At 49.3% G+C, this 7,749-nt stretch overlaps 1 long non-coding RNA gene across 1 annotated transcript; it reads right to left on the bottom strand.

The window, feature by feature from the left end:
• Nucleotides 1–1,008: 1,008 nt before the first annotated feature.
• Nucleotides 1,009–6,407, bottom strand: LOC135283272 (uncharacterized). Its single transcript, XR_010349119.1, has 3 exons — nucleotides 6,129–6,407; nucleotides 2,396–2,548; nucleotides 1,009–1,846 (listed from the first exon to the last, which is right to left on the bottom strand). It is a non-coding gene; the product is annotated as an uncharacterized LOC135283272 (long non-coding RNA).
• Between the last annotated feature and the right edge of the window lie 1,342 nt (nucleotides 6,408–7,749).

Here is a 7,749-nt window from a genome sequence, read left to right on the forward strand (position 1 = left end):
GCGGGTGATGCTTTAAGCCATTGCTGTTTGCTTTTGTTTCAGCCCAAAAGGTGTTTGTAAGTGTGTGTCTGACTGAATGGAAAGATGGGGTGGATTTTTTGGTTGTTGTTGCTAAATATTTCCATGCATTTTCTGAGATGATTTAAGAGGTGGCTGCTGAAGTAATTTGCAGTAACTGAGTAAATGAAGTCAGGGTCAGAAACTCAAGGTCCCAACTCTGTTGTTTTGGATGTATAAATGAGCTGATGTCCTTGAGCTTAATTTCTTTTCCCTCCCCGGCTCAGAACTGTTCAAAAAAATGAGCAAAGGTTGGAAAAACTTCAGGATCTGCACGTCAATCTAACCTTATCCACTCTTTCCTTTCCCAGTGATGTGCACATCCTGTCCCAAGGGAATGCTCAGCCCCACAATCTCCCTGTCACAGATACCATAAGATACTGGAGAATCTTTTTTAGTCATCTGAGGTATGAAATATAATTACTGTTGCTAGACATTGCAAGGGTTTTAAATTATCAGTTCTTATGAAATCTCTGCTGTGGGAGCTGAGCCTTATCTCCTTATGTCCTGACAGCACAGCCCACAGAGCCTTGTTCCTGTTTAGTGGAAGGAATTCACCTGTCACCTCATTGCCTCAGTTCTCACCCTGCTGTCACACAGTGCAGAGCAATAACCTCTCACTGAAATGCTCACTAGAGAGTGATAATCCAGTCCTGTTCAGGCACATCCCTCCTGTTTGATCTGAACTTACAGCAGCAGGTCCACACCCAAAGCAGACATGGGGTAAACTCAAGTTTCTGGTGCTGCTCTGCTTTCTGAGCTTGGCTGTGGCACCAGAATAACCATTAAAACTCTTGGCTGAAGCACTGAGCTCCAACGCCAGAATTTTGGTGGTTTCACCTTTTTTTTAAATGCAGAAGGAAGGCGGGTGCCTGCTGCAAGCCAGGTAAGATTTAGCCTGCAGTTATTAACAGCAGCAGGTTCTGCTGTGTTAGAAACTGCCCACAGCTGATTCCTTTTGCTCACCTTAGACATTTCCATGGCCCTGGGAATGGCTCAGCAGGGAAGCTCCAGGAATGCAGCCAGATCCATCCTCACTGCCTGAGCCCCCCCTCAGCTGGCCCTGGGCAGATCAAGGCTGATCTGGAGCAGGTGGAAAAGGGAGACCCAAAGCTTCTCCTCTTGGCTGAACCATCCCTCACCTGGCAGGAGGTGGAGAGGTTTGTGTTCAAAGCAGGCTGGAGTGGAGCTGTGCAGGGACAGGTTTCTGTTTTGCAGTGCTCAGAGCTGTCTCTGTGAGCATGGCAGTGCCTGTGCAGGAAGCTGTGGATGTCAAACGATGCTGGAGTGTGACTTTTCCATGGGAGCAGCTTCTCCTGCGTGTGGCAGGACCACGAGGGCTCCGAAAGGTCTGTTTTGAAGTGACTCTGCCAGGTTTTGTGTTTGAGTGTAGCCCTCTGGCACCCTGGATGTACAGACACATCCCTGAAGGGTGGGAGGCAGCAGCAGGGAGGTGGGAAGTTCACAGGGTGCTCCAAAGGAAGAGCTACATCCTGGCTCGGCCACACACAAACATTTCCTCAAAGGCACTTGGGACTTACTGGTTTCTAAACCCCAGAGCTGGGCCCTGTTCCCTCCTCCCCTCGCAGCAGTGATGCAGCCACCTCTCAGCACAACACGGACTCTCTCAGGAGGCACCTCAGGTCACCCTGTGGCTTCTGCAACGTCCTCAGCTGCTGTGTGGGACAGCCAGCCCTGCCCTGTGCTGCTCGGTTCCTGTTCCCAGCAGAGCTCAGGACAGCCAGAGTTGATGTCACCTTCCTTTCGCTGTCTGTGGACCTGTGACTTCCTCATGAGGGGAAGAGGAGGGGCAGACACGGATCTGTGACACTGACAAGTGACAGGGCACTGTGAGGGCACGGCTGGGGCTGGGCCAGGGCAGCTCAGGCTGGAGCTCAGGGCAAGGCTCTTCCCCCAGAGGGTGCTGGCACTGCCCAGGCTCCCCAGGGAATGGGCACGGCCCCGAGGCTGCCAGAGCTCCAGGAGCCTTTGGACAGCACTGCCAAGGATGCCCAGGGTGGGGTTGGTGGGGGGTCTGGGCAGGGACAGGAATGGGATTGATGATCCTGGTCCCTCCCAGCTCAGGATATTCTGTGACCTGCTACAGCAAAATGTCCCCATGCTGTGGGCTTTGTCCCTCCCCTGAGCTCAGCTAGGGGGTGATGCTGGGATGGGAATTCAGTGTAAAGATACCCCTGTGTGGGAGCTGGGTGTGCTGGAATGGGGAAACACCTGGGGAAAGAGTGTCCAGCCAGGAGCTCGGTGTCTTGGCTGTGTCCCATATTCCTGTCTCCTAGCACCCTATTGGGGTGTCAGGAATTCCATGAATAGCACTCACTTGTTCCCACTGCAGCTGTGACCCTGCTGGGGTGGAAGCACAGGCCATTTGTGCCATTTGTCCATCAGGTTGATCAATATTCCTTCTCACCCTTGGTGAATTAACAAATTGTCTTCCCCACTCTTCACAGGACTTCCAGGAGACATGCATCCTCTATAGGCAAACAAAACCAAAATTAGATGCCAATTTTGTGAAAGATGGGGAAGACCAAGGCTGTAAGAGCCTCAAACCTCCTTAAGGTGCACCCAGCCCCTGCCTAAACACAAAGCCTGGACTGTGCAGCAGTGGGACTGAGCTGGGCCTTGCCCCAGTTCCCTCCAGCTAAAAGCTGCCTTGCAGACCCCTTGCTGGTGCTGAGCAGGAGAAGGTGAGGTGGATTTTGGGGAGCTGCTGGTGGCGAGGAGCCCAGGGGAGCAGGGCTGGGCTGCCTCACCCACCACTGGTTTCCGTTTCCCTGCTCTGGCTGTGACTGGAAGTTGCACTGCTGAAAAACAACATGGTAAGGGCCCATCCTCACCCCCATTAACTCTGCTGAGACCAATGTGGTTGCAGCAGAAATGAGCCTGGCACAAGGGCTTTATTTTATTTTTAGCCTGACTGGAAGGAGAAAGAATAGAAATTTTGTCATTGAGTAATTTCCGGCCTGGTTTTGCAAACTCCAGAAGATTCTGGTGCTCAGGTAAACATTCAAAGTGCTCAGAGCTTTGCAGCTCTTCATCACTTCCCATCACCTCTGCCGACCTTCAGCCACAGCAAGCAGAGATGAAGGCTGAGGGGTTGGGATGGAGGTGGCTGTGATGAAAAGAACCCGTTTCCTGCAGTGCCTCCATCCCCTGGCTGCCCCATCCCTGATGGAGCTGCAGGGACAGCCTGGGGTTGGCACTCAGGGAGGGGCAGGTGTGACATGCCAGCTGTAAAACCTGGTCTGGCACAGCAATTTGGAGCCCTCACGGTGAGCATGAGGCTGTGGCTTGACAGTAAAACTGACACACTGAGAAATCATCTCCCCAGTTACGTCAGAGCCAGGAAGCTCAGAGAGAGAAATGTGCTTTCCATTACGAGATGCACCCACTGTTCTCTTGACTCACAACTCTCCCCATCCAAGTGGCAATGCAGATCTCCCTGAGGGAAGGTTTAGTTTGGGAGCAGAGCTGTCCCGAGGCTGTGGGTGTGAAATGTCCCTGGGAGACATGTTTGGAGCAGCAAGGCAGCTGTGGGGCTTTGCAATCTGGGACTGGGTGTTTGCTGCCTCAGGGAGCATCCCCAGCAGCCACTGCTGCTTTTGCTGTGCTGCTCCATGTGGTAGCACTGATGCCTTAGGATTTTAGCTTTTATATATTCCATGTATTTGTAATCCTGCTGTTTTTTAGTGGATAACTCCACACTCCACACACAGTGGGAGCTGCTGCTTTCCCATTTTGGGCAGACACAACAATTCCTCTCCAGGCCTGGCCATCAAGGACACCTCACTGCCTCAGGCCCCAGAGATGGAAACAAAAGTGAGTTGGGGGAGAGCAAACTTGGGGTCAATGACTTCATTAGCTGAAGCTGTAATTGGCAGATTAACCCCCAATATGCAAATGGACCAAACTTATAAAAGCGTGAAACCCATCGTCCATTTTGGGTGTAGACCCTGGGGGGCTTTGCCTGCCTGAAATGTACCTGAAGGTCCTTCAAAAAATATACCTGCTTTTTATTGCCTTAATTTTGTCTGGCCTCTGTTTTTAGGTAGCCCCAAAAGGCATCACTGCAGAGCAGGATGCGAGGAAAAAAGCCCATCCTAATAAATCTCAAAACTTAATTAGGTCTGTCTCATTGTTTCTGATAGCTGTCTGCTCTCTCTCTCTAGAATATAAGGAAATACATCTTCCAGTTTTCTTCTAAAGGAAAGAGAACCCTTCAAACAGCACTGGATAACTCCCACTTGGCCATGCCCAAGCTGCCGAACAGGAGGGTGGGGGGAAATTTGTTTAAAATGCACTCTTCACAGAGAATAACACAAAGTGAATTTTTTGGGGGGCACAGCAGCCTCCTCTGCATGCCTAGAAACAGCATGGAATGATCCTGAACTGCACAAACTCCACCTGCCCTGTCCCAGAGGGAAACACACATTTCCTGTGGTGGGATTCTCAGAGCTCCTGTGGGCTGGAAATGCTTTTCAAATATTAGCACAAGGAACTGTTTCAGAACATTTTTCTTATGTGCTTCAGTCATTTCTTTAGGGAGAAAAAGCACTTGCTCACCCAGCCGTCCACACCCCACAAAGCACAAGCCCTAGACAGGTTTGCAGGTGAGTTATGAACCCCAGAGGGAAAACTAAACCTGATTTCAGCCCTTTGCCCATCTGCCTGTGTAAGAGCCTGAGATGAGAGATGTGGGACTCCCAAAATGCTGTTTATTGTATATTACAGCTCTTCAAAATGCTGTTTATTGCGTAGAAGATGTTACAGCAGCCATGGATCATGGTAACAGAGCCACACCTAAAGCTGCCAGCTACAGCTAGAGGCAAGCCTGAAGCTCCTTTAGTTCTGGTTACAATGCATTATATATATTTTTCTTTGCTGAGCATCTTAATACATAACAATCAATCAGCACCATGCACAACACCTTTACTGTTACCTGTAGCCTATCATAACTATCATTACCATATTATGGTCAATGCTGTCCAATCACATGAGTTAGTATGGTACAGTTTGAGCTTAAAGTTGTTTTTCAGTTTTTTTGCAGTGGAAAATTCTTGGACCCTTTTTCTACTTGCCACATCAGCATGTCTATTTGCCTGTGGTATCTTCTCCTTTTCCTAAGACCTATTTCTGCTTGGAAAAAGCATCTTTTTGTTTGTGGTCAACATATCCTTTGCTCTAAGTCATAAAATCTCTTTCCAACTGATTCAATCTTTGCTTTTTCAGTCCAGTAAGACTGGCTCAGCTATTGTCAATTGACACATCTATTGTTGTTCTATATCAAGCCTTGCTCCCATCTCTATTCTGCACTCAGAGATCTTTCTGCCAAGCACACATAGCTGTGAGACTTTCTTGTCAAACTTTCATCCTTCCCAACAGCCCTGGCTGGTTCTGGCAGGCAGTGAGTGCAGAACTCTCCCACCAGTGGAAGTGCTCCACTGCTTTTGCACAGGTGCATTTCTCCCAAAGGTGTTTTCAGCCTCAGAGAGTGGCAGGAGTTTGACTTTTACAAACCCAGTAGTGAAATGGGGACTGAGATGCCACTGCAGTGCTATCAATGCAGGCTTCCTCCAGCCAGGGAATAATGTGCTCTGACTCCATGACTTCAGAATGCTGAACAATTGCTTTATTAAACTCTATTATATTACACTTATACTATGCTATAACTATACTAAGGAGATACTACACTAAAGAGAAACTCAAGAAAACCCTGTGACTGTCTCAGAGGGTCATGACACAGCTTTGACCCAACTGGCCAATCAATCCAAACAATCATCACCGGTGCCCAATTAAAAAATCTCTTGGTAAACAATCTCCATAACACATTCCACATGTGCCAAATATCAGGAGCAGTGAATAGAGGTAACAATTGTTTTATCTTATTCTTTCTGTGCTTCTCCAGGAAAAATCCTTGGAGAAGTTGTGCGTGCTGCTCTCTGTGAGGAGAGCTGTGGCCACACAGTGTCCCCCCAGTGTCCCCTGGTGCTGTGCAGGCACAGGCAGCCCTTCAGGACTGGCTCTGTTCTGTAATCACCCCTCTGGCATCTCACCTCCCTTTCTGCAGCTGCTTCCTCAGAGGTTTCTCCACCTCTCCCTCCAGGCTGCTGCTCCAGCAGAGCTGTGTTCCTCTGGGCAGTCCCAGCAGCTCCTCCCTCCACTGGGATGAAGGGAGCAGGAAATCCAGAAGGAATGAAGGGAACAGGAAATCCAGTGGGGCTCAGCGAGACTGGGAGCTCTGCACAGAGGATTTTGTGCTGAGGAGGGAGCAGCTGCTGGAGCACAAGCTCCCAAAGCCACTGCAGGGAACGGGCACCAGCTCTGCTTTCCCTTTCCACCCACAGAAACAAGTGTGAGAGGCAATTCTCTCACTTTGAAGTGTGTGGCTTTGTCAGCTGGAACAAAACCCAGGCGTGAAACAGATTTTCCCAGGGTGAGACTCACCTGAGTCAGCGTTTCAGGTGTTCTGTGTCCACAGGCTGGACTTTGCACCCCAAATTCTGGCTTCCTTTTCCACTTTTACTGTTTAAAATGCACTGCAAGCCACACTGGTTCAATTGTTTAAGCAGAAAAGGCTTTTCCCCCCCTGGGAATGGGACAGCTGAGCTGGTTTTATTCTTTTTAACAAAAGAAATTTTGATGTGGGTGTGTAAGGGGTGTGTGCCCACCTCTCTGGGAAGATCATGTTAGAATTGGCAAGACTAAAGAGGTTCCATTTCATGTAAGACATGGAAGTTTTAATAATCAAGAACAAGGATTTATTCTCCTGGCATTACATGCCAATTAGCTGAGGTAATTTTCCTTTATGACATTACCTATTTAATTTCCATTACAAATAAATCAAAAGCTAAATTGCCCAAAGGTCATTCAGGGAATCACTTTGCCAGGGATGGCTGGCATGGAGAGCTGGGGGTTTCCTTCCCTTGGCACATCCCTGCACAGAAACATGCCTAGCGTGTTTGCAGAGTGAAAATTCAGGAATATTTCACCTGAACAGCTCCCTCATGTCTGCACACATCTTCTCAATGTGGATGGGATGGGTCCATGCATTTCCTGGCATTTGAGGAATGAAAGGAAATATCTCCAGGACTGCCTGCTTCATCCCCAGGCACCCCCAGGACTTTTTCCTGGAGGAAATCCAACCTGGCTCGTGTCCCATCTGTTCCCAGATGTGCTGGGATAAGGATCAGCCTTTGATCTCTCACAGGAGGCTGAGCAGATGCAGATCTTGGAGGGCTCCTGGAGCTGCAGGAGGGGTTGGGAACAGCCTGGAAGAACCATGGAGGGACTTTTGGGACTGGCACAGGGCTGAGCTGAATCCCTTCACCTCCCTCAAGACCAGAGCAAGCAGGATCACAAAGCACTGTGGGGAATAAGAGCCCCATGTGTTAATTTGTGTCCAGATTAATTAGTTTAGAGAGAGGATGGACCTGGAGAGCTTTGCTTTGGCAAGGAAAATCTCCTCATTGTCCCTGGGGATGATCCCCAGGTTGTCCTGCCCATCCAGGAGGGTTTCTCTCAGGAGCTGGTGCTGCCTTCTCACAATGCCCCCCTTGGTACATCTCCCCTGAATGTGACTTTGTTTTAATTAGTCAAGTTCATTAAGCAGCCCTCACAGCCATCCTTACAGGTGTAAATATACGAGTCTATGTACTCTGAGTGCTTCCAGACAGC

Source organism: Passer domesticus, chromosome 18 (assembly GCF_036417665.1).
Source record: "Passer domesticus isolate bPasDom1 chromosome 18, bPasDom1.hap1, whole genome shotgun sequence".
NCBI lineage: Eukaryota > Metazoa > Chordata > Aves > Passeriformes > Passeridae > Passer > Passer domesticus.